Source organism: Equus caballus, chromosome 22, assembly GCF_041296265.1.
Source record: "Equus caballus isolate H_3958 breed thoroughbred chromosome 22, TB-T2T, whole genome shotgun sequence".
Classification (NCBI taxonomy): domain Eukaryota; kingdom Metazoa; phylum Chordata; class Mammalia; order Perissodactyla; family Equidae; genus Equus; species Equus caballus.
The window spans coordinates 2,972,522-2,999,230 of record NC_091705.1 but is presented as its reverse complement, the minus strand read 5'-3'; the positions used below and the strand labels follow the sequence as shown (position 1 = coordinate 2,999,230).

At 50.5% G+C, this 26,709-nt stretch overlaps 2 long non-coding RNA genes across 4 annotated transcripts in view; both read right to left on the bottom strand.

Annotated features, from left to right (window-relative positions):
• Window positions 1–653: 653 nt before the first annotated feature.
• On the bottom strand, window positions 654–22,166 carry LOC111769943 (uncharacterized). Of its 3 annotated transcripts, none has more exons than XR_002802773.2 (4): window positions 19,533–20,831; window positions 17,289–17,440; window positions 10,415–11,532; window positions 654–1,121 (listed from the first exon to the last, which is right to left on the bottom strand). It is a non-coding gene; the product is annotated as an uncharacterized lncRNA (long non-coding RNA). The 3 variants fall into 3 exon arrangements; XR_011430816.1 differs by lacking the exon at window positions 654–1,121 and adding an exon at window positions 22,081–22,166 and having other exon boundaries at window positions 11,276–11,529; window positions 17,289–17,437; window positions 19,533–20,596; XR_011430815.1 differs by lacking the exon at window positions 654–1,121 and having other exon boundaries at window positions 11,276–11,529; window positions 19,533–21,183.
• A 1,132-nt stretch (window positions 22,167–23,298) lies between these two features.
• The window catches only part of LOC106782381 (uncharacterized), a 61,938-nt gene continuing 58,527 nt past the window's right edge, over window positions 23,299–26,709 (bottom strand). Inside the window, exon 7 of the long non-coding RNA XR_011430813.1 lies at window positions 23,299–25,237. This is a non-coding gene — a long non-coding RNA (uncharacterized lncRNA). The remainder of the gene's footprint in view (window positions 25,238–26,709) is intronic.

Here is a 26,709-nt window from a genome sequence, read left to right as displayed (position 1 = left end):
CAAGGGGCCTGTAGGGAACGACGTCCCATTCACTCTAATGAAGAACTGGAAGAGTTCGAGCTGTCCAGGACAGGAGGACTCACTTAGGGGCAGGGAGCTCTCTGTCTGTGGAGGTATTAAGCAGAGACGCCATCAAGAAGATTCTATCACTTCGTGAGGTGATGAGCTGGTCAGTGTCCTCCAGTGGTTGCTTGGCAGTAGTGAGAGCCCTGTCTTTGGAGGTATTAAAGTACCAATTGGGCATGGGTTGGCAGAAATCACAGCTCTGCAAAGGTGAATCGTCAGCCTTTTCGAAACCCACTCTGCAGGCTCTGCCTGGCTGGCCACACCAGCACCCCCCTGAGAAACTTTTCAAAGTGACAGAAGTCCAGGTGTCACAGAAATTCTGATGCACAGTTTTGAGCTGGAGCCAGCTATACTGGTAAATGTTAAAAACTGGCTCTCCAGAAAACAGAAAACATCCTGATTTGTAGTGTTTGCTGATTTCCGTGGTGTAAACGCTCCCACTGCGGCTAATTTCCCGGCGAACGTGGAGCAGGGAAGAGGTGTGCAGGAGCCAGCGGTTACAGAGCACGCACACCAGAGGGACTCAATCAGTGAAACGAACCTCCAGAGCATCAATTATGGGAAACTGTAAAATAGCAAGAAAGTGATGTGTTTTGGGTAATTATTAACTTTGTTTTAACATGGTTTGTTTCATTGGAGTTTACATAATTTACGCTTTAATAATGGCTGTATTTAACAACTGGCTCTCAAAAATCCTGGAAGTTTAACAATCAGCTCTCACGAGCAGGTCCAAGTGGGCTCCAGCATCCTGGGGAGGGCCAGCCTCAGGCCTTGAACGTGCCCTACACCATGTTCCGACGCTGAGTCTGGAAGAGTTCCACAAGCCCTTTCTGCTCTGAGCCTGCGCGGCTCCCGTGTTCCACAGCACTGGACAAGAGGCCACTCTGGACCAAGTGGCGAGTCACCTCTTCCCACGGCCGTGTGGGAGCTTCCAGCACCTGCAGGTCAGGTCAGGGATGTAACCAGGCGCCTCTCCAAGGAGCCCTTTCTTCACTTGGTCTCTGGTAGCTTTCCTGTCTGTCTGGGGTGCTACAAGGCCTCAAGCAGCGGAGAATCTGAAAACAACCATACGCCGAAGGAGTAACTTTAATTTCATGGGGGCAATGAGAGAAAACTAAAAGGAAAGCTGGGGTCTTGGAGCAGATCACCAGGATGAAGGTTACAGGAGGGCAGGGATCCTGGCCCCAGTTCGGAGGCTAGAGTCCCCACGTGACGGGTGAGCAGTGAACACTGAATGGATGAAAGAGAGAGAGACTGTAGAGCCGGCAGGAGGGAGGGAGCGAGGGAGGAAGGAAGAAAGGATGGGAGGAAAGAAGAAAGGATGGAAGGAAGGAAGGAAATAATTCCTTTGAGAGGATTCCATCTATTATGAGAAATAATACTAGATCAGCTTTGTCCTAAACAAATAAAAGCACCTTTGAAAAAAACGATCAGACACCCGCTTGGTTCTAAGCACTCTCTTTACGTTCTTGTTTATCACTCACAGCATCCTTAACTGCCAGTCGCCTCAGCCCCGGTTTTCAGTGGACCCAGGAACACCTCCCAGGTTGCCCCAGGTCACACACACAGCCACAACTGGCAGATGGACTTCAGATAAGTAGCTCCCCACCCCCAGCCTCCCTCTGCTCCTCCTCTCCCCTGACTCCCAGCGCCCACCCCTCCCCCCCAGGAGCTGATGTCCCACTGAGGAGAGACAGCGAAAAACCCAACTATGCAGCGTGTCCCTGGATGCTAGGTGCTGAGGGCAAGATAAACGGTGGAACAGAGATGGGAGCAGGGTGGCGCAATTTAAAATAGGAGGACAGAGTCATACACGCAGATATTCCCCCTCCAAGAAGGGGACCTTAACTCCCTTCTCCCTTTGGAGGGTGAGCTGGACTTAGGGACTTGTTTCCAAAAACAGAGGATGGAAGGGAAACGTGGGAACTTTACATTGGAGAAACCTGGCAATGCCACCTTCGGCAACAAAGTCGGGAGGGTGATCCGTGCCCCCGTGTGCTGTGATGAGAAGCCGCTGCAGCTCTGTGGAGTTCTCCCCAAGCCCACAGTCACAAGAAAACATCAGAGAAGCCAGATTGGGGCCATTCTACAGAATTCAGAATGGAATCGGGGTCTCTAGCTGGCTCAGTTGTAAACCCTTCTATGTGGTGCATTGCACTCAGACTTTAAATTGTAGATGCTGGTGACCTAGTCCCATGCCAGCCCAGGATAGGTGCGTGAGACTCCAACGGGCCTGGGCCCCTCAGAGAACAGCTCACAGGCTCAGATGGAAGCTTCTTTCCTTTGCCAGAACTGCCCCCCCGTTTCTCTGCTGGGGGCTGCCCATGGCCCTGCTGGGAGAAGCGCTTGGCTGGGCTCCTCCACAGACCTGCCTCTCCAGGGTCACACGCGGGAACCCAGGGTGGTGCTCTGTGCCTCTGACAACCCAGGTCCAGGAAATTCCCTCCCTTCTGAGGAAGGGGAGGAAGGAGCACTTTAGGTGGGACTCACGACCTCCCCAGCTAAGTGGGAAAGGCAGCCAGGGATGGGCAACTGCGCAGTGTCAGCTCTGGGCCGGCCCCTAGCAGGTGTCGCAGGGAAGGCAGGATTTCGGCTGATAAGACCCAGCAGGCCTGCACTCTGACGGGTCACGTCGGCACAGTGCTGAGCATGCGTGTTCACTTCCCACGCGGCTGTGGGAAAGTACCACTAGTGTAGACAGCCTAAAGCAACAGAAATTTATTCTCTCAGAGTCCTGGAGGCAACAAGTTCAAAATGAAGGTGTCACACTCCCTCCGGAGGCCCCAGGGGAGGATCCTTCCTCGCCATTTACAGCTTCCGGTGGCCCCAGGCATCCCTTGGCTCGTGGCTGCCTCCCTCCAGTCTCTGCTCCATCATCACAGGGCCTTCTTCCGTCTGCATGCGCCCCTCTCTGTGTCTCTTCTCACACCACGGGGACACCAGTCATGTTGGATCAGGGGCCTATCCTACTCCAGTGAGACCCCATCTTAACTAATCGCATTTGCCATGACTCAGGAGGTGTGACCTTCTGTGCTCCCATTCTAAGGGTCTGAGATTCCAGGGGAACATGAACTTGGGGGAGACGCTATTCAACCCAGGTCAGGATGGAGCCCACATTTGAGGTGTAAGCAGGAGTCCACTCAAGGAGCAGTTGCTGTTAACAGGAGGTGGTGGAGACACCCCAGTCAAAGTGAAACAGCAGCCAAACCCGGGTCCTGACTCCCAGGCTCCAAGCCCAGTCCCGCAACTCAGCAACTACCTGACTTCATCAGCACTGCTTAATCCCTGTCAACCCCAGCTTCCTCATCTTAAAATAGAGCTGCCATTTACACTGCACAGAAGGTGGGGATCTTTTAGTGCTCAGTTTCTGGTGACGCTGACCACCCCTTCCAGGGTGAGCAAAGGGAAGGCCTGGACATGAAACCACCCAGGAGCACACGTCCTCCTGCTGGGCATTCTGCACCCGCCACCAATAACAAGAACAACCTGGGAAAACCAATTTGAGAGCTCAGCCCTGCTTATTCCAAACATTTCCATCCTGCTCTTTCAAACAGCTCTCCCTCCCTGGTCACAGCTGGTCCACCAGTGTCCCTCATCACTGATAAGACCTGGACAGCATTGCTGACCCTGGGAGCACAGACTTAATGGACACAGAAACAGATAATAATCACCAGTGAAACCAGACAAAGGTCGAAGAGGAGAAGAGCCCGGCCCCTCCCGGCCCTCCGGAGGCTGCCCTCCTCCCAACGGGAGCGCAAGGGGCAGCAGGCCCGCCCAGGAGGAAGCAGCTCATTTCCACACCAGGCTCCCAGACACACCTGTTCTCATTCCCCCACGAAGCAAGGGTCCCAGTGTCAGCGCAGGGAAATACTGCTCACTCCTTTCTGATAGCGAAAACGAAATCCCGGTCACTTATGTAGGCGGAAAACCCATCCAGCTACGTAAGAGAGCAGCATTCCCGCGTGGACAGCTACCCCTGCTGCCCCATGGCCAACACCAAGGATTGCAATCACATCGTGCTTCACTGTTCCTAAAAGTGCTTGACAGACACTGTGCTCCATCCCGGTCCTCACAGAGCCCCATGACCCTAACTAGGCCACATTCCCATCCCGACCTACAGATGCAAACCTGAGGCTTGCAGCAGCTGCCCGAGGAGGCCCAGCCAAGGGTCAGAGGCCGGACTCTGACCAGGCTCAGCATCCCTTTAACTGTCCCGTGCTACCTGGGGAGCAGTTTCTGTCCTTTGTGAATTGGTCTGAAGTAGACACAGCCCCCCTTCCCTGCAAGAAGACCCCACCATCATCTTTAGCCCACAGGGGTCACCCCACAGGTTCTGGTAACTTTTCTTGTATATCAGCACACATATTTGCATCTGAGGAGCCATGGGCAGTGGTGTCCAGTGGAGAGAGCTGGAGACTTGGGTGGAAAAAGACGGATGTCAATCTGATCTCCACTGGGTTTGGCAACATTGGTTCATTTGTTGTCATGGGGGGATAATAATGCCTGCCCAGCATCGGGGTGCAGAGGCATAAATGCAACATTTATAGAGATCAGGCTAGACCTCTCTGTCAACAGCAGCCATTATTACCCCATCAAACACTCAAAAGGCTTTCTTGAGAGGAGAGAGGACCACATCATCAATGAGACAGACGTTGGCTTGAATGTAAGCAAACTCTCCATTAGCGAGAAGCCTCATTGCCTGATGACCGATGAATCCAAAATGCAGCGTGACAGATTCCTGCTCAGCCAGCCTCCTGTTTCCAACACCGCTCCTCACTCCTGAGCCACTCGCTTAAGCTAAGCAAGAGGAAACTGACCTGGGCGAGCCCAGGGCAGAACCCTGAATAGCCCATTCATCTTTCAGTAGCTGACAATGGGCTGGACCTGTCTTTCAGAGCACAAGAACTTAGCGTCAACAGAGCCTGGGTGTTTTTTTAGCTCCTGTTAAGCCAGCATTACTTTAGATATGTGGAAAATTCACTTGCAAGCACAGCATTTTTGACAGCTTGTGATTTGCACTAGGAAGTGACTCAACTTCCTCCAGGACCCAGGCGGTCACAGCGGAAAAGGAACAACTCAATTTGCCAGGAGCAGAGATCCAGCCAGCGGCATCATAATCATGGAACATAGACTGCTAATCTGGCTGAGAAATGGCTACAGGACAGGAACTTCCAGACTGAAGAAGGGCTTCAGGAGTCCAACACAATGTATGAAACTAGACCCACACTACAGCTCCCTACGCATCCTGGAAAGAAACCATAAAGGTTTATATAAAAACCAAAGGTCATATGGCATCGACTTGTCCACAGCCACTCTGGAAACCAGAAGACGTAAATCAATGCCTTCTCAAATCTGAAAATAAACAATTTCCAACCTAGAATTCTCTACCTAGCTGACCAATGAAGTAAGAGGGTAAAATATGGACATTTTCAAGTGTGCAAGATCTCAGAAATTTACCTTCCTTTCTCTCTTTCTCAGGAAGCTACCAGAGTTTGTGCTCCACAACATTGAGCTAATGAATCAAAGAGCTTGGAGAAGAAGCAGAAAAACACAGGCGAGGAGAGGGCATCCCAAGACAAGTGCCAGATGAAGGTGCCGGGTAGCAACTGTGCACCAGGCATGGACCTCAGTCTAGAGAGAGGGGTCGGGGGCTCTAGGAGACATTTCTCCAAGAGAAAGAAATTACAGAGCATCTAAAATGGATAGATAATCTGTGGCACATTTAGACAATGGAATATTACTCAACAATAAAAAGAAAAGAGCTATCAAGCCTCAAAAGGACATGGAGGAAACTTAAATGCATATTACTAAGTGAAAGAAGCCAATCTGAAAAGGCTACAGACTGTATGATTCCAACTCTGTGACATTCTGGAGAAGGCAAAACTATGGGGACAATAAAAAGGTCAGTGGTTGCAGTGGTTAGGGAGGAGGGGGGGTGAACAAGTGGAGCACAGAGGATTTTTAGTGAAAATATTCTGTATGGATACATGTCATTTTACATTCGTCCAAACCCATACAATTTACAACATCAAGAATGAATGCTAATGCAAACTGTGGATCTGGGGTGATAATATTATGTTGATGTGGGTTCATTAACTATTAACAACTGTGCCACTGGTGGAGGATGTCGATAGCGGGGGAGATCATGCAAGTGTGGGGAAAGGGGAGTATGGGAACTTTCTGTACTTTCTGCTCAATTTTGCTGTGAACCTAAAACTGCTGTAAAAAATAAAGTCTTTTTTTAAGGAAGAAAAGAGCATCTGACATAAATATCTTAATTTAAATAACTGGAGAAGAGTTTGACAATAAATTAGTGATTCTTATTTGAAAAGTACAAATAAAAAATGAAACAATTATGAACTTCAGGGAAAACAAAAAGTCACATAGGGGAAAAAAAGGAATCATGGTATACTACAGGGCTCATCTTCCAATGATAGTGACGTAAACACAAAATATAAACACTGAATAGGAACTGCACTGAAACTGCAATATAGCTAAGCTGAAACGAGGAGGCAGTGTGGGCATGCGTGCCCCGGTGTGTGCTGCAGGCAAGGAGGATGTATGTGGGAGCGAAAGGTTCGTATCCCGCCTGGGCCGCCTGAGGCCTGCCCAAGAAGAAGCCCCGAGTCTGCCTTCTTACACTACAGCTGCCTTGAAGACTGCAGAGGAAGGCAGCGCCCACCTGCTCTGCCCTGGAGCCCTGATCTCTAGAGCAGCCCTGAAGCGGGAAGCTGTGAGCTGGCATGCTGGCCTTGGGCCCACGTAACCAGGACAGTGTAAGAGATTGAGGGGAAACCAGGGCTGTGGCCTGTCTGTGTCCAGGTCACCCCACTCGATGAGGCTCTTCTCTGTGACAGCCACCCACATCCCAAATGCATGAGGCAAAAGAAGCGGCTGCTGGGCTCCTGCCATTGAAGATGCTAGGCACACGGGCCTTCATGTCCTGCGTCCCGGGACAGAGTGGTCAGAGACTAAAGTCTGTTGCATCTGGTGAGTTGAGCGCCTATTCGAAAGCACTGCTGTTCTGCTGCTGCACCAGGGGAGGTAAATCCCCAGCTTCATAAAGACAGTCAGTAGATGATGTCTAAGTCTGAAAATCAAGATGTAGTGAGATAAACGTGATTTAGAGATAGGAAGTGAACCCGAAGAGTCAGTTAAAGGAGATGAGTGAGAAATAGGCGTGGGCTGGCCCAGAGGCCGGGCCTCATAGCGTGATTCAACTTTTTAAACTATGTACATGTATACATTTGATAAAGATAAATAGTGCCTTTAAAAAGTTTTTTGAAAGATAGGAAAGAAATATATAACCTATTACAGCCTAGGTTCGTGAGCTTCAGGCAGGTTTTTATCTCTTCTAATTTTCGGGGGTTGTTTCACATGTCCTAACAAACATTTGTCACTATAAGATGAGGAACAAAACAAATCTGTTTGCAGGATTGGAGAGAAAAATGGAGGTCAGCCTTTGCGGACTTCCTTGAAGGCAAATGTTCTAAACAAATTTCAAAGCTTCTTCATAGCTGGATTTATCTTTCTAAGCACAAATTTAGTTGTGCGTGTGCTGACGCAAATTTCTAACATGACTGTTCCTTATTGAATATCATCGTAATTATTATTAGGAAAAACTGAATAATAGCCAACTCCTACTGCATCTGTGTTCCATGCCAGGCACCGTGCTGAATTCTTGACTGGAAGTATCTTATGCAAATTCCAGGGACAGCCTTTTGAGAAGGTGCCTTTATTACCCTCGTTTTACAATGAGACATTTGAGGCCCAAAGAGGTGCCTCGTCTGACAGCAGAGAGCAGGAGGCCAGCCACTGGCCCCACACAGAGGGGACACAGGCTTCCACACAGACAGGACACAGGCCCCACACAGACAGGACACGGGCCTCCACACAGACGGGACACGGGCCTCCACACTGACAGGCCATGGGCCTCCACACTGATGGGACACGGGCCTCCACACAGACGGGACACAGACCTCCACACAGACGGGCCAAGGCTCTCCACACAGACAGGACACAGGCCCCACACAGACAGGACACAGACCCCACACAGACAGGACACAGGCCTCCACACAGACAAGACACAGGCCCCACACAGACGGAACACGGGCCTCTCACCTTTGAGTTAAGTAGGGCCGGAAGTAGGTAGGACAGTGGTAGGTAGGACAGTGGCAGGTAGGACAGTGGTAGGTAGGACGGTGGTAGGTAGGGCCAGAAGTAGGTAGGACAGTGGTAGGTAAGACGGTGGTAGGTAGGATGGTGGTAGGTAGGATGGTCATAGGTAGGGCCGGAAGTAGGTAGGACAGTGGTAGGTAGGACGGTGGTAGGTAGGATGGTGGTAGGTAGAGCAGGAAGTAGGTAGGACAGTGGTAGGTAGGACGGTGGTAGGTAGGATGGTGGTAGGTAGGGCCGGAAGTAGGTAAGACGGTGGTAGGTAGGATGGTGGTAGGTAGGATGGTGGTAGGTAGGGCTGGAAGTAGGTAAGATGGTGGTAGGTAGGACAGTGGTAGGTAGGGCCGGAAATAGGTAGGACAGTGGTAGGTAAGATGGTGGTAGGTAGGAAGGTGGTAGGTAGGAAGGTGGTAGGTAGGATGGTGGTAGGTAGGATGGTGGTAGGTAGGGCCGGAAATAGGTAAGACGGTGGTAGGTAGGACGGTGGTAGGTAGGATGGTGGTAGGTAGGGCAGGAAGTAGGTAGGACAGTGGTAGGTAGGACGGTGGTAGGTAGGATGGTGGTAGCTAGGATGGTGGTAGGTAGGGCCGAAAGTAGGTAAGACGGTGGTAGGTAGGATGGTAGTAGGTAGGGCCAGAAGTAGGTAAGACGGTGGTAGGTAGGAGGGTGGTAGGTAGGACGGTGGTAGGTAGGATGGTGGTAGGTAGGGCAGGAAGTAGGTAGGACAGTGGTAGGTATGATGGTGGTAGGTAAGATGGTGGTAGGTAGGATGGTGGTAGGTAGGATGGTGGTAGGTAGGATGGTGGTAGGTAGGGCCGGAAGTAGGTAAAATGGTGGTAGGTAGGATGGTGGTAGGTAGGATGGTGGTAGGTAAGACAGTGGTAGGTAGGACAGTGGTAGGTAAGATGGTGGTAGGTAGGATGGTGGTAGGTAGGATGGTGGTAGGTTGGGCCGGAAGTAGGTAGGACAGTGGTAGGTAGGACGGTAGTAGGTAAGACGGTGGTAGGTAGGACAGTGGTAGGTAGGGCAGGAAGTAGGTAGGACAGTGGTAGGTAGGACGGTGGTAGGTAGGATGGTGGTAGGTAGGACGGTGGTAGGTAGGACAGTGGTAGGTAGGATGGTGGTAGGTAGGGCCGGAAGTAGGTAGGACAGTGGTAGGTAGGACGGTGGTAGGTAGGACAGTGGTAGGTAGGACGGTGGTAGGTAGGGCAGGTGGCAGGTAGGGCAGGGAGTAGACTGAGCAGGTAACAGGTAGGTAAGGAGTCCCACTCCTGACTCTTAAGATGGTAAGTGACTCACAAACCCTCCGGCCTGGCAGGGATGAAGCCTGGATGTAAATCCCGCTCTTCTGACTCCTTGATCCCTGTCAGTACAGACCTGACAGCTGGCTTAGGTTCCCCTGAGCCACGCTATCCAGCCCCACCCTCATCCCTACCACCGTTTGTTCCCGTCGGTGAAATCACAGACACCCTATTTTCTAAAGTCCAACATCTCCCTTTGGACTCTGTTCATATGAAGGAGATTCCACTTCCATTACCTGTGCATTTCCCAGGCTGTGGCACGGTTTGGTTTTTTTGTTTTATGAAGTGTCTGCATTTATGGGGTTTACCTCTAACACAACATAAGCAATGCTCCATGTGGGTTCATTGCTGCCCAGCACTGGGGTTGCTAGGTGGTTTCCACTTCTGGAGAGCATTCCTGCCACAGGGCAGCCTGCCAAAACCTCAAGAAGGTCAGTAACCTGAGCCTGGCTATCAGCCATCGAGGCAGGTGTCCTGCTGAAGAGGGGAACCTGGTGGCCTGCACCTGGGGCGCCAGCAGTGGCACCAGGAATGCTCAGAATACCTCTCCTCTGAAAATGAGTGCACTGTGGCTCCAGAGGAACTCCCCTGTGGCCATGCCCAGTTGAGGGGCTGAGACCAGGGCCCCACTTCCTCCTTGTCCATCCTTCCTCCCGTTTCCAGCATCCAGTCTCCCTAGTCTGGGGAAGCGATTCTTACCCAGAGGTTCCAGCTGCCTTTACCCCTCAAGGCAGCTCACTCCATGACAGCAGGGAGGCATCCTGCCCAGATGCAGACCAGCCCTCTGGACGTCCAGAGGTGTCCCCAAGCCATGTCAGCCCCCATCCCAGAAACAGTCAACAGTACCTCCCATGCTCTCCCTCTGGACTCACCTCCCTGGCAGCAGCCGAGCCCAGGGCAGCCCTGCCCTCGGTCCATGCCATGAGTCAGAGTGCTCACTGGAGAAATTTAAAGTGGCACGCTCGTTCAACGCCAGGCACCGGACAAGACGTGTGCTTCCATTACCATTAAACCAAGAACGTCAGGTAGAAAAAAGCTCTGTTGTCCTTCGCGTTTTGACAGCAGGAGCTGTCCAGCAGGAAGCTGGTGTCCCTGAGGTCGGGGCACATGTGGTTCTAACCAGGCAGCCAGTATTGTCCAGTGACAGCATCGATGATCGCTGCTCTGCCCTCGATGACTTCCTTTCGGTGGAGGGGAACATGTCACACATCATCAGCCCCAGCAGGCCTCTTGCTAGAGCAGGACTGAGCCCTCTCTGAGAGGGACTGTGACTTTCCTAGAAACTTGGGCCCCGAAACTCACTTGAACTGAGGTAGTGTTTTTGAGGGTGCAAGGTGGCCCAGCACAGCTGTGGACACTCAGGAGGCAGCAGCAGCTTGCTTGTGCCGAGAAGCACAGACATCTGCCCTGAAACAACAGCACTGAAACCTCACCTCCAGCCGTTCTCCAGCCCAGCTCCCCCAGCCAGCAGCCATCCACGCATTCACCCACTCAGAAATGACGACCGGCAACTCCCCTGTGCAGGTGCTGTTCTGGGAGACAGCAGGGACTACACAAGGTCCCTGCTTCCACGGCACTCAGATTCTTGTGTGAGGAGACAACCTACAAGCATCTATGTTACTGAAACCAAAGCAGGTCCCCTCCTGGCGAGTCACATCAGACTCCCCACCAGAAGCAGCTGTCCCACAAAGTGAAGTATGTTTGCAGCAAAGAGGAGACCCAGGGGAATCCTCTCCAGAGTCATGGCGTCCCCGAACCACGGGAAGCAGGGACCTTTTATTTGGGATGGGGAATGAGTATTCCAAAGGGAGAGGTGGGAATCCTCTTGCACAAGTTCAGTTTGAAATCGTGCTTCCACACGCACTGCAGGTGATGGCAATAAGGCCTAAGCTCTCCTGGAGAGATCTTCGCATTAAAAATAAAGCAAAGGTCATAGGTCTGCTCTTGTGGTGAGGCCTCGTCCATTCCAGGTGGTTGGTAATGGCATCTGCTAAACACAAAAAAAGGGACAAAAAACAATTTGGAAAAACAGGTAAATGCTTCCAAACCCAAGCTTGAGTTCCTTGGGGCAATTGGTCAGTGAGGAATAAACAAACTAGAAAAGCATCCAAGAGTGAGAGATGAATAACAGAAAATTTACATGGGGTTGGTGATAGGGGCTGTGGTCACTGGAGGCTGTCAGGGGAAAGTGTCTTCTCAACAGGAAGGTCCTTCTGAATGAGAGTAGTGACAACTGCACGCCTCTCAGAACAGCCACTCCTGGTGAGGGAGAGCCAGGTGCTGCCCGAACCAGGGCCCTCCCCGTCCTGTTCACTTAGGACCTCTCAGAGCAGCCACCCCTGCAGGCCTCGTAGTGAAGATGAGGAAAGTCCCAGTGCTCTGGAGGCCCATTCGGCTCAGCAGGGAGGCGGGCGGGAGATGGGAGGTCAGCTCTGCCGTGCACTGTGCTAGAGCTGGGTAAGTTCCCCAGAGGCCCCACTACGTAACCAGCGCTAACGCTGGTCTCTCTGGGGAACCCTAACCACAGGGCCTCCTTGGCAAAGGTCCCCCAAGCACACCTGCAGGCCACTCTGGTGCAACTCCCGACCTGTTCCCCTCAGGGCTCCCCGTGTCCCTGACACCACAAGCAGGAGCACAACGGCCATGAAGAGGCCACAGCGTGATTGCGTTTCAAATGAGCTTTGCTCCAAGTCTGGTCTCAAATGTTTATGAGCGAATGGGGCAGAGGCCTTTTCAGAAAGTGGTGTGTGTGAAAACAAGTCGGGGAACCTGCTTCAGGAAAGGAAATCCTTTCGGAGGAGCCAGGAAAGCATTCAGGAAGAAGGAGGGGCCGGAGCCTGGGGGCCGGAACCAGAGGGGCCTGAAGCTCTGGGAATCAGAGAGCGGGGGACAGGACCAGGAGAAGGCGTGGGTGATGGTGACGGGGCTGGAGGGTAAGGCCTTGTGTGGCGGTAACCACAGGCCTCAGGAGGCCCCCTAAGAGGAGGAGTTTTGGTGTAAGGAAAACTTTTTGTCTTTTCTTTTTTGATTTTCTTTTTCTTCCTAAGGGGCTTTGAGAACATATTTCCCCAGTCTCCAGCTGGGACTTGCGTTTCGGTTGAGAGGAGGTGGGAATTGGGGTTTCTGTTTATTCTACGCAGCTCTGCACCATTTCCCAGCCTGCAAACCTTGTGCCAATACAGTCAAGATGTTTAGGAAAACAAGACACACCAGCTCCAAAGCAGGTGGGAGACAGAGCCCCATAAGCCCAGAGAGAAACAGCTTTCGGCCTGGGGGCCTCAGCGGCGTGGAGATGGAGACGCCCCTGGGGCTCATTCGTGGGTTTGCTGTGAAGCATCGTGTGCTCTTCTGCTGTCAGGACAGAGTACCACTGCCATCAGCAGAAAACATTGCTGCCATAACAGCATGGTGGAGTGACATCTGTCTTCATTCTGAAGACCTGAGGTGCTGCCCTCCAGCCACCACAAGGATAACGTTTCAGGCCACACTGCCGCAGGGGTGTCACGAAGGGTGAGAGCATGCCACCACCGTGAGACACAGCTGTTCAACTGCACTGATCTAGTCCCAGGACCGAGAGACTGATTCCAGGAGCCGGAGGACAACGTGCTTCGATTTGTTCTTTTCTGCTTGTTCCAATCTTCGTGTTTCTCCCCCTTTACAGATCTCATCTCGCAACATCTAACCTGAATCTCTCTCCCCAGCTAATGCATATATATATAAACTATATATAATATATAAACTATATAATGTAAATATATATATAACTTCTTAAAGTTTCAAATGGGGAAATGAAGGGGTTCAGCATATGCCACCTCAAAACCTGCCACTTTGGCACGATTATTTTGAGATTCCACAGATGCAGAAGGCACCCTTCCTGGAGCTTTCCTTATCTGAATAAAGGCGGAATTTCTGAGAAATGAGCACAGCCATCGATCCCCTCTCCCCGGGAGGTTTCACAGTTGTGAAGAAGACAGAAAGTTGGCCCTGAGATGGACCTGCACAAACAAACCTCGCTCCATTAGTTTCCCCAGATCCCTACCCTCCTACCGTCTGCCGCCCTTGGACGCCTGAAACCTTTTCCTTGGTCTTGTCACTCTACACAGCAGTGGAAGTGCTCTCACTAAGTTCAATGACAGTGGTAACGCAACCGCCATGCTTTCAGGGACAAAGATATTTTTCGCTTTGAAAGGGATTTGTACAATATCTAAATTTGAGAAAGACAGCCCTGGAAGCCCCAGTGGACATGCACCACTCACATGTTCCCTCGCTGGCCCACTCACTGAAGAGCCAACGGCAGCTCAGCCGACTCTACTCTCACTTAAGCTAAGGTGTTGGTTCTTCACCCGGGTCCAAACTCATCCGGTTGATGTTGCCTGAGCCACATCCCACATGTTTCAGCATTGAAGGCCAGCCCTGCATGTAACCGGAAGATGACTTGGCTATAGGCTGTGATGTGAGGGCGTCCCACAGTTCTGATGTACCCCACATCTCTCCCATCAGCCTCTCACTCCACCGGATATTTCCACCACTAGAGTCCCTTTTGTAGGTTAAAGAAGAAGATCAATACCCTCAGCCAAATGGCAGGACAATGAATGAGAGGAATGGAGAATGGAATTTACTCCACTTTCCGTCCACGTGCCAGGTACTTAATCCTCATACAGCCCACCAAAGTTACCACTATTATCCCCACCTTCCAGAGGAGCAGGCCGAGACTCAGGCAGGTTGAGTTGCACACCAGCTTCACATAACCAGTAAATGGAAGAGCTGAAATTAGAACTCAGTTCTGTCCGGCTCATTTTACCGTGTTGGAACGTCTCATTGCCCGCCATATTTTTGGAAAATTTGAATCACCAGGGCACTTAGTGTTTTAGAAAAATGCTGATGAATGAGACAGAGGAGAAGAGGTTTTTAAGAGGAAGGAAGGACACCAGGAATACGAGGGAAGAAAACCCTGGAACACTGAGAAATGTCTCCAGGAGGGAGGTCCCTCCAGGCGGGACACAGAACACCTTGCTCCTTGAGATGACTTTGGGGGAGGTTGAGAAAGAAAGGCCTCACAGGCAAACTTTGCTATTTGTCGTAATTTTTCCTGTTCTCACTATAAGCATCAGTAATATTTGCTAATTATTTAAGTACTTATAACCAAGTTCCAAAATAAGTATAAAGTAGTTCAGCTGTGTATTGATTCCATCCCTTCATTAAACGCAGGAGGATAGAGAATATATCTGTTTTGCTTCCTGCTATGTGTTGAGTATCTAGACCAATGCCTGTACCAGAGCAATAATAAGTGGCTGTTAGGGCCATCTATTTTGTAGGGTCTCTGGGAAAACCTAGAAAACCTTTCGTAAAATATAGACTATCACCTACTCAGGTGAAATGTCCCGAAATGCTGATGCTCTAAGACTCAGCCCAGAGAAGGAAAGCTTAGCACGTGGAATGAGCAGGACGAGAAGCCAATTAGGGGGCTCTCGGTTTCCAGCAGAATTCCGACTGGGCCTGCCTGGGTCCTGCACTTGTAGGTGCTCCTATGGCAAAACTCATTTGGGTCTTTCTGTCCCAGTTCTGGCTCTACCAAATGCTGTATCTCAGCTTGGGCCAGTTGGCTCCAGCCTCTCGCTGCTGATGTCACCCTGTTATTGACACCCATCTATATCTGGGTTGTCTCCAAGTTCAGTCTCTGTTGCTGCCTGAGGCCCCTGATTTCCCCACTCAGAGCCACCGTCCCACCTTCAGACATGCCTGAACCCACGGGCAAGCCTGCTCCCAGCTCCCCAGCTCCAGACCCAGGCAAGACAATGGACAATGGACAACGGAACTGGCTGCAGATTGCTATAGTCTTTCCTGATTTTCACAGTTTTCGTCTTCTCTCTGACTTTCAGACCTCTCTGCGCCTCCCTGCTTCTATTCGGCTGCCATAGGAAGTCTCTGAGGACCAGGAAACCACAGCATTGGGTGTGTCACCTCTGTGTGTGAAGCAGGAGGCACGAGGGTCTGAGGGACAGCCTAACAGGCTCTTCCAGAGTGGAATACGTCCGTTCATGGACATTGGGGCACCTATTTTGGTAACAGAGAGACCTTTTTACTTACTTCTTAGGTCTCGGTCTTGGTCAGGATACTGAAGCTTCCCATGTGAGTGACCTGGGGCTGAACAGTGCCTCCGTGATTATTTCTTCTGATATTTAAGCGAGCACTTGACACGTCTTTTCTACTTTTGTTTGAAAGGGATAGCCAATGTAATATGAGTCTCTAAATAGAAAAACAGTCCTAATATTGTATTAAATTAAATGGAAAAACACACATGAAAGATTAATGGCGTTTTTGATCTTTAATTTATTTATATTGAAATCCTAACTCTCTGAAGGAAGCTAATGTGCATTTTATCTCCCCACTTGCAATTTTTGTGACTCTACATGTCTAGTGCTGGCGTAGTGGCATGAACTCAAGAAATGTCGTTGAGGTAATTAATTAGATGAACGGCCTTTCTCTCAGATTCAACCCATGTTTAAGTCACACAGCGTCTTGTTTTGTTTTGTTTTACTTTTTTTTTTGTCAGAGTTGAGCCAAATCTCAAAAGCAGGTGCCAAAACTTCACAAAGCAAAAAAATCTGAAAGATGAAATTAAATTTAAAACAAAAATTGAGCTGTGACAATTCAAACATAGTTTTGCCAATGCCTCCCATTCTGCTTGCATTATCTCTTACAATAATCAGCCATTGACTAAAAGGGAATTTTCCAAAATTTGACAAAACCTCCAACATTTGCCAGAGCACCAAATTAGGTCTAACTGCTAGGTGAACACCAAAATTGTTCAAATAATTATATGCCCAAAATGGAAATAAAATAGTTTCCTAAGTGATATTTTCCAATTTTCTGATAAAGAAAGATTGCCCTTTCATTTGAACTGATCATGAGAACCTTGGTTTAGTTAGAAAGTGGGGTTACCAAGGAAGTGCCCTCCTTGCCAGCCCCTCGGGCACCATGCTCAGCAGCTGGAACCTTGTCTTTCCCCAAAGGGGTGAGGGTTCAGGTCAGTAATGAATTTCGTGGTTTCTTGGACTGGATGGCCCATTTAGAAGGGTGGCCTGTGCAATTTCTTATCTTTTTTAAAAAAATCAGGATTTATGGGTCCGCAGGGACCTCAGGAGAGAAACACACTCATACTTTTAGACCCTAGTCTGTTTCCACCAGTTCTAAACTGAAATTGATCTGAAGAAAGCATTAGAAAGCAGCTTCACAGGCAGAAAGTAAGGAAGGGTGAGAGAGAGAGACGGAAGGAAGGAAGGAAAAAGACAGCCTTTGATTTCTCTCTTACTTTATGTCTGATGATTCAAATTGAAAAATTAAATAAGGAAAATTTAGTGGATTCCCTTAGATTTAAATATTCTAATTATTCAGATTGTGTCAGCCCAAGAACTCAAACAAGTTTTTCTTTACTTATGGAGACAGCGGTATGCTAGGAAAACTATAATAACAGAAAACTTTTGCTGAGATTCTTGAAAAAAAAATGTCTTAGGCTGGGTTCTCCCAGGACAGATGCTGAAACAGGGATTTGGGGACAAGTAGGTTATTTTGGAGCCATTTCAGGAAGCAGCAGTGGGAGGGGGAGGCGAGCCAGGGCAGAGAGGACAAGCAACAAAAGATGCTTCAGTGTGGGGTTAACGCTGTGGGCAAGGGGGCCGGTCCCACCAGGATCTTCCTGGCCAACCACTGCAGACTCCTCCCACCAAGGGGCAAGGACACAGGTACCTGCTTGATGACCCACCATCCCTCGCTGCTGTATGGGAGGGAAGAGGGGGTGTGGACTCCACTCCGCATCCGCCCTCAGGCTGAAAGTCACAGGAATCCATCAGCATGTTGGAAACCACCAGGGTGGGCCATGGGGGCACTGATAGCATCTGCTACAAAAAATAATTCTGTTATTGCATATGAACCTGAGGTTCCCTATTGGCAACCCTGTTTTCCCCTGGAATTCTGTTTTCACAGAGCAGGTATCAGCCCCACAAGATTTCTCAGAAAAGCTGATAATGTGCTCCAACTGAATTGGCATCCTGCCTGGCATCCAGGGTCTTTGAGGATGATTATTTCCCTCTTCCTCCCCACATCACATGCTTGGGCCTCCAGCAGATCAGTGCTGGAAGTAGATTGGGAAAAGACCCCAGGGTCTTCTGGAAAAGAATGGTGCCTCTTCCCACTCTTTCCATGCTCCTTGCCACCCTCCATCCTCTCCCAGACAACTCTGGCCCAACCTCTCCCTCCACTGGCCACAGGGGAAGAAACAGCAAAGGTAGCATTGCCTGGTACTTCTGAGCTGAGGAAAAGAGGTGAGATGGTGTGGAGCCTGCCTTCAAGAGGGTTTAGAAACCCTTGGGAGTAAGAAGGTCTTGGGGAGAGGAAACAGGGTGAACTTTCGAGGGCATGGTGAACCATGATCAGAGCAAGGGCTTGGGGGACTCTGTGAGCCTTTCTCAGTGGCTGAATTTGTAGACTACATCAAACCCTTCAGAAGTTAAAGAAAACAAGAATTAAACTCTGAGGAGTGAGCGGCTTGGAGGTCGCCAGGCAGCCCGGCTACTCCAGTTATCAGGGCATGTCTCCTCATGTTTCTCCTCCTGTGGTTGGTGCCTGAAATGGTCTCTATGGGGAAATTTCTGAGCAGACCCTCTCAGGACCATGGGGACAATACCGTGTCCTCTGAGAGCGTTGGTTCAGATTCGCAGCCCAGGGTCCCCACTTTGGGGCCCCTAAATCTAGAAGAAGAAAACCCAGGATGGGCTTTCTGGGACCTCAGCAGCCACCCTGGCAGTGATATAACTGAGTTTTTCCCCAAAGTGACCATTTCCCTGTACAGCCTTTAAAACCTTCAAGCCGCGCCTGCCCCAATTCCAGGGCCTGCAGAGGGTCCAGTGTGCGCTACCTGTAGACTTGTTCACTGAGATTCTTGGCCTCATATAAAACACTAGCTCTTGGCTGCCCTCACTGGAAGAGATGCAACATTCGACAAAGCTCACCACTCAAGCCCTGTTGCCTTCTGTGTAGACCCAGCAGCTTGTGCCAAAGGCCAGAGTCCTGTTCCTGGCTCCCTGGCAAGCCTGCACAATCTGCAGGCCTTGAGCCCAGCACACCCACCTGGCCTTGATCAGGTTCTGCCTCTACTGTAGCCCTTCAGCCCTCTTTCCTTAGACGCCCCATCAATCCAGGTCCTCCATGAGGCCTGAGAACCCAGACTGCAAATGCGGCTTCACTCCTCAGGGTCAGGGTTCTCAGTGCTCTCTTTTATGCTCAGTTGCCTTACACACTCACACACACACAAACATGCATACCCACACACAGTCTTTCCAACTCTTGCCTTGGTTCAAGAAGGGGTTTTCCTACCCATAATTTGCAGAAAAATATTCTTTAATGTTATTCAGGACTAGAAAGTACATAAACTTGCATGAAAATATTCTTAAATGCTGTTGAAAACAAGAAGAATTGCAAGTGTCAAGATGGCAGTGTAGGTGGACTCTGAACTCCCCTCCTCGCATGGACATAACTAATTTACAACTACTCTTGGAAGAATTAACCCTGAGAGAGAATTGAAAATTGTATAAAAAGAACCCCTGCTACAAGAGACAGTCCTGACTGAGGTGGAAGAGGAAGAAATGCCTTTCTGGAGAGAAAAAAAAAGGCACCTTCACAAGCTGCAGTGCTTCCTGGCTGGCTGGGTGCAATCCTAAGGTGTGCAGCCTTCCCTGGAGGAGCAGGGGACCTGAGCAGGGGAGAATTACCGCTACAAGCAGCTTTTAGACTCAGCACGACTGAGACAAGTGTCACAATATCTGGCATTGCTGGCTATTAACAACAACAGGGAATACTCCCAGAAAAGTTATCAGCCATAAGGGAAAGAAAGCTGGCTCTTAAAGGGCCCATTCACAAATTCACCCATTTCAGAAAGCAATCTGAAATCACCAGAAAGAAAAGTGCACAGTCTTTTGATGAAAAGAGACTCACCTGGTAGGCTATGGTTGCATCTCGGTGAGAGGTGAGACCTCTCCAGGGACTGAAACATTGGCGGCAGCCATTGTTGTGACCTAGTCCAAGCATGCTGACATAGACACTGGCAGATGCCTTTGGAGTTCTTCCTCTGGCCTATTAGCTCAGGATCTGCCCTACTCACTAGAGCACCAATTTAATCCAGCTCAGCCAGGGCAGGCAGCCTGCCCTAGGGACTGGCCCCACCCAACAGTAAGCCCTTGAGCAGCTTGTGGGTCCACATAGGCAAGGTGCCTGGAACCTTTGCAGACAGGTGAGTGGGTCCATCTCTGCAAGGCAGGGCCTGCATAAGGAGCCGGTGGAGTGAATGGTGCATTGGTGGAGTGTGTGGGGGCCTCTGCAGCGGAGCAACTGGGTCCACTTCAGGGGGTCAGGGTACACGCATGGGGTAGGACTGTATTGACAGTGTATGTGGACCTGTGGGCCATTGGGTTTGTCAACTGCAGAAGACTTTTGCTTCTCAAACAGCCACATAGGGGACTGACCCCTCCTTCCAAAGCCTGAAACAATTGAGTGCTCCCATGTTAAGGGCTGGCCCCACTCAGCTGTAATCCTGAGCTGACAACAGCCTTGAAGGCTGGAGGCCTACAGCAATTGTAAGCCCCTGAACTTAACAACCAGCCATGCTGGGAGCCTACTCACTTAACAGAAAAGCTGCAACAGGAATGTGTTATTAGAACCTGCAGCCAACTGTGCTGGGGCTCCCCATGCCAAATAAACTCACTGAAGGGTCCATAGCAGCCACACAGAGCTGAGCACCATAACCAGCAGGCCAGGAGGACAGCCTAGCCTCCCAGGGAAACTGCAGCAAGAGCAACCACCAAAATTTGTGCTCCTCTTGCATGAAAAATACATTCATTTCATCCCAACAGGCCTATTAACCCCAATGAGTTAATGAGCCTTATCTTTTTCCAATATCAACTCTAAAGTCCAAAGTCTTGCCTAAATATCGTCTAAATCAGATGATGGTGTGATCCAGGGTATAATTCTTCCTGAGGCAAAATTCCTCTCCAGCTGTGAACCTAACAAATGAACAAAACAAGTTATGTGCTTCCAATATGCGATGACAGGACAGACACAGGACAGACTGCATTTCAAAAAGGAGAAATAGGAAAGAAGGACAGGTCCCATACAAGTCCAAAACTTGGTTGGGCAATTCCATCAGATCTTAAGCCTGGAGAACAATCCTCTCTGGCTCGATGCCCTGCCTGCCAGGCCCACCTGGGTGACAGCATCACAACTCTGTGGGGCTTGGGGCGGGGTAGTTTGGCCACTTCAGCTCAGTGGGGCACAACCCCCACCCCCTATAGCTCTCTGCAAGCCCCCTGCCCTCAGAAACCAGGGAGGAAACAGCCCTGCCCCTGGGTCTGTGGTGAGAGTGGCAGTCCTGACGATCTCTGAATTGCCTCTGGGGTCATTCTGCCATTTTCTTGAAGGATGAAGCATTTTCACGACTAAATGCTCCATTGTCCAGTCCTGTGGAATCAAAGAAATCCAATGGCCTTCCTTCATTCCTCCCATTTGTCTGTCCCCTTTAGTTCAAACTGGCAGTGTCCCTGCCAGGATAATCCCAACTCTGTCCCCAGCTTTTGCTGAAGTGGCTGGTTACACTTGCGGTTCACATCCACACTAATTGCCTTACCAATATGGATAGGCTGAGAATTTTTCAAATTGTGAAATTCTGGTTCCTTTTTGCTTAACAACTCTTTCCATTTCTCTCTCTTCTCTTGCATTTCACTACAAGCAGTCAGGAGGATCCAGACCGCACCTCCAACTTCTAGCTTAGAAATCTCCTCAGCTCAGTATCCAGCTTCATCGATCATGGTTCTGTCTTCCACAAACACTAGAACACACTCCAGCCAAGTTCTTTGCTGCTTTATAACAGACATCCCCTCTCCTCTGGTCTCCAGTTACACATTGCTGCTGGTTTCCATTGGAGACCTCACCACAATGACCTTAATGTCCACATTTCCACGAACACTCTGTTCCTGATTATTTACGTGTTCTCTAAGAAGATGGAGTCTTTCTCTCCAGCTCTCTTCTTTTCTTTCTGAGACCTTACCAGAATTGCCTTTAACATCCATATTTCTACCCACAGTTTCTTCACAGCAATCTAAGCTTTTTCTAGCATGCACCTCAAAACTCCTCCAGCCTCTACCATTACCCAGTGCAAAGCCACTTCCACATATTTAGGTATTTGTTACAGCAGCTCCCCACATCTTGGTACCGAAATCTGTCTTAGTCTGCTTGGGCAGCCATAACAACATACCACAGACTGGGGGCTTCAACAACAGAAGTTTGTTTCTCACAGTTCTGGAAGCCAGCAGTCCGAGTCAAGGCGCCGGCTCGTCCAGTTCCCGGCGAGAGCTCCTTCCTGGCCTGCAGACAGCACTTCTCGCTGTATCCTCATGGGCACAGAGAGAGCAAGCTCTGATCTCTCCTCATAAAGTCACCAACCCTATTGGATCAAGGCCCTACTCTTACAATCTCGTGGAACCACACTTACCTGTATAAAGTCCCTGCCTCCATGTGCAGTCACATTGGGGCTTGGGGCTTCAACACAGGAACCTGGGGGGGACACCGACATTCAGTTCATAACACTCCCAAACCTTCCCCTCGTTAAGAGTATCTCTAAGGCACCCCGAGCCTGTCATCTGCAGTTCCTACTAGACATGACCCTTCCCCCTTTTGCCAGATCCACCCCGATGTGGACCCCAGCTCCTTGGTGGCTCCTGCATGGCAGCGGCCTGCCTGCGGGCCAGGACATGCTCGTGGTTTGGCTGTCAAGTGAAAACACTGTGTCTGGCATTGTGTGGGTCACAGCAGCTGGAGGAAGAACCAGCAAATTCACCAACGATCAAGGGGTTGGCAACCTCCATTCCTATGGGCAGCTCTTGCCTCTCTGCCCCTTTGCCAGATCACACACACAGGGTTGCTATTCAGAGCACAGACACAGAGCCAGGCTGCCTGGCTTCAAATCCCAGCTCTGTCATTCATTAGCTGTGTGATCTTGGGCAGGACATTTAACCTCCCTGTGACGTGAGCACAATAGTAGCCCCTCCCTCATAGGGCAGCTGTGAGGATGCAGTGAGCTAATACAAATGCCCAGCAGAGGGCAAGAGTGAAGGGTGTCAGTTCCCCCACCACAATGACCCACCTGGCACTCTACCCCTGGTGCCAGCAGTGTCTCTTCTCTCTCCTCCAGGTCACGGAGCGTAGGGAAAGGACAAGCGCCCAAGCTCTCTGGCTCCTTTCGAAGACTCTCCAGGTGGAGCGAGAGTCTGACCCAGCCCTGCTCTATGATGCCCTGGGGTCCCCCCAGCTGCCCACCCTGCTGGCAGGTAAGGGAAAGACTTTAGATTTTTCTCAGAAATTGTACTTTTCTCAAATGTATTTAAAATGAGGCCATTGGGAGATTGTTATGCCTGATCATTATATGAAGAAATTTTATTTCTCTCCCACATCTTTCTCTTTAGAGCTGCAGTCACTGGAGAAAGCAGCTGTCATCATCTCAGAATTTCTGACAGCAGATAAAGCGTGGCCAATGCTGTGTATCAGAAAATAGTGATTCATTTTCGCAACTATATTTGATCCCTTAAACAGCCTCCTGAGAGGCTATTTTGCTTAGAAAATTCTGAAGACAACTGAAGAGAGAACAGGAAGTACAGAAAAAGGGGAATGCCCTGCTGGATATTTCAGAATGTTGACTCTGCTCCAGTGAATCTGATTCTGGCTGCAGCTTTTATTAGTAAGAGAGTCATTTCTTCCCACCCCACTCCCATGAAATGAATGTCAAACATTTAAAGAATCTCAAGTTAAAAGGATACAAATTATTAACCTCCCTCCCCCTTGGACCCACACACATCTCATCCTTCCATCAGAACAACAGGTTTTATGTCAAAAACCATGGTATGGTTTTAAGAGGTGTGTGGCTTACGTCAGTTCCCCAGAAGATGCCCCTGAGACGAAGATCAGTGGGCAATGATTATTAAAGGAAGGGCTCCCAGGGGGAACAAGCAAAGGAGAGGAGAAATGGGACAGGGAAGGAGGAGGAGTCAAACACTGGAGAGACTCAGGGGAAGTCACCCAGACCCCGCCATAAGCCACTCCCGAAGGCGCCCTAGGGTGTGAGTCCAGCTCAGAGTGAGGACTCCAGGCACAGGTGGCCTGTCCTATTCCCACAGTCAGGCTTTTCCTGGGGGCTATAGGTGGCCTGGAAGCAAGGGAAGTGCTCAGCCTCCAGCTCTGTGCTGGCAGGCAGAGCAGCGCCAGGACCCTGGAAGCAGCCCTCTGAAGAGGAGCTGTGCCCTGTAGGCGCTGCTTCTAGAGCAACTGAAGACAGGGAGTCCAGGATGGGTGGAGGCACCAAAGAGCGTCTGGTGAGCCCAGCACTGCTCACAACTGGAACTCATCAATGTAGTTTACACCCTTGCTGCAAAGGAGAAGTTTCACTGAGATCAGAAGACAAGTGAACTGGGCCTGCTCCCCATTGCTGCACTGAAGCCACTGGTCAGTAGGAGACTGATAAAGAAGAAGGCAGCCCCAGTATCAGACCCATCCCCAAAGTCCCCGGCCAGACAATCCCAGGAGGGAAAAGTCTTCTGGTCTAGTGTGCCAGAGTTTAAGACCCCTGGGCAGGACACCGCGCTGATGCTCCCTCAAATCCACCTTGTTGACAGCATAGCTCCACCTCCAGCCTTGTTCAGGAGTCTCTCCTTGGCCAAGCAGCTTGGTGTGGAGGAAAGGGTAGAGGTCTTGGCATCACACTCGCATTAAACATTTAATCTCTCGAAGCTGCATTTCTCTAGTGAGCGAAATAGAGATCATCTCCCTACTTGGCAGGGAGGTGGTAACAAGTGGCGAGAACACACGTAAAGCATCTAGCCCACTGGAAACACCACGATGCCTTTTAGTCTTTACCCTCATTCTCTTGTCCTGAGAGAGAAGCAGCAGCCAGACCTGGAACCCTGGATCTCTGATGTATAGAACACACCTGCCCCTCCGGGAGACATTCTTCTGGATCCTAGCACAGAGCTGCTGCGTACTGGTCTTCATGCTCGGACCCCTGCCACCTGCCTCCAGGCTTCCCTGTAAGGCCCAGACCTCCGCGGGCTCCTCCCTCAAAGACCCTCTAGCCACCCTCACACTCGGTTGCCTTCAGCTAGCACTGACCCACCAGGCCTTGCAAGTCCCTCCAGTTCCTTGGTTCTGCTCCCTCTCATCAGTACCATTCTGTTGCTTGCGCAGCATGGAGATGCCTCTCAATTTGTAGCCAAAGAATAATAAAAACTCTCTATGTGGAAAAGAAATTTAGAATGCCCCGGGCTCGTGGAGCTGGAAAGGACTTTGGCCAGGCAAAGCCATTTTTAACAGAGTTAATGGCAGGACTAGGAGAAGCCATGCTGCAGAAACGAAGAAGCCCAAGATACCAGGAACTTAACACAGAGAACGTTGATCTCCTGCTCCCTCAGAGGCCGCCGCGCATCCGGATGGTTCTTCCAGGCGCTGTCCTCCATGCAGTGACCCAACCATTCAGGGGAGCATTTCAGAGGCTCTGCCATCTCCACCTGTGGGCTCCCCTGCAGGTGACGTGGCTGGTGAAACAGAGAGTCAAGCAGGGCTCAACCACCTGGGATAATGTCCACCCACGTCACGTGTCCTCCCTAGGAAGAAAAAGAGAATCAGATCTCACGCTGTGGGTCAGTTGTTTTCCCCAAAACTACACTTTACATAGAACCCAAAACTGGATGCTTCGCTGTTTTAAGGGACAGGGAGGAAAAGTCCTCTCACAGGTCCTCTTCCCACCCCCGCCTCGAAGGACCAGCCTCAACCCTCTGTCTCTGTGGAACAGAGGTGCCAATCCAGGGACAGGGTCCACATCTCACCCCCATTTGACACATTCAGAAAAGACCAGCAAAGCTGGGGCCTCCCGGCCATCACAAGACCTCTCGCTGGCAGCCGCAGGCCTGGAAACGTCCCAAATGACTTCTGTGCTCTAGGACGGACCTATAGCATTTCTAAAGCACAACAGATTGAATGAAATTGTCTCCATCACAGACTTCAAACAAAACACCATGCAATGTGTTGACACAATTCTATTTAAATCATGCTGCAGGATGAGGAAAGGGGATATTCAGTACTTCCGTATCTTGAAAAGCCTTTGAAGTCCTCCTGAGTACCCAAGAAAGTTTAGAAATTCTCCTGATGTTAGAAAATGTCAGAGGAAATGCCTGATAACAAGGGTCAGGATGTTAAGTAAAGAGACAGGAATTAATCTCCATTCATTAATAGGATGCTGACGTGACCTTTAAATTAAATCGAAGCCATATCATTGAAGAAAAGGAGCTGCTTATGAAGTTTCCTCCCACCCCAGCTTCCACCCTCACTCCTTTGCTGATGACTCCCTGCTCCCTTTGTCCCTTCTCCGGCTAAGAACGGGGTGCACATCAGGGGAAGCCAGACATCTGTGCAGACCAGTCTCTCCACGGGACCAAACCCACACCCAACCCCTTTCCTCAGAACTGCCCAGCTTCCAGGAAAAACCACTACAGTTCCCCAGGCACCTGTCTCTCCCAGCCTCTCCGCCTGCTTCTCCGCAGCCCACTGGCCACAGCGCCATGCCCATTTGACCCACACTGTCCCCGTCCCCATCGTCTCTGCGCCTACTACAGGCAGGAGCCTCTCAGGAGGTGTCCCAGCTCCAGCCTCGCTTTCTTCCAGCGGCTGCTGCCCAATCTGCTTTTCCACGGAACTCCTCCAGCGAAGCCTCGCTCCCCTTCTCAAACCTCCCACTGGGTCCCAGACAGAGTCCTCACGCCTCCCTGGCTGCATCCAGAAGCTTCTGGCCTTCACAGAGGCGTCAGTGCCTTGCCCTTGCCCTGAGATGGCTGCCAGCCTTTCCACACTGCATGATGAAAACCCGCCATCCTTCCGAGATCCCTCACTTCTGTGGGCCACACTGTGGCCGCCTCTGCCTGCGGGCATCGTGCCTCTGACTATACTTTCTGGGCCCTGGTGGCTCCCTGGGCACAGGGATTGCATCCTCATAATCTTGCCTCCCACAGAGGATGAGGTTGCTAAATACAGTCACACACAGGCATGCACACACTCACACACATATACACACACACACACA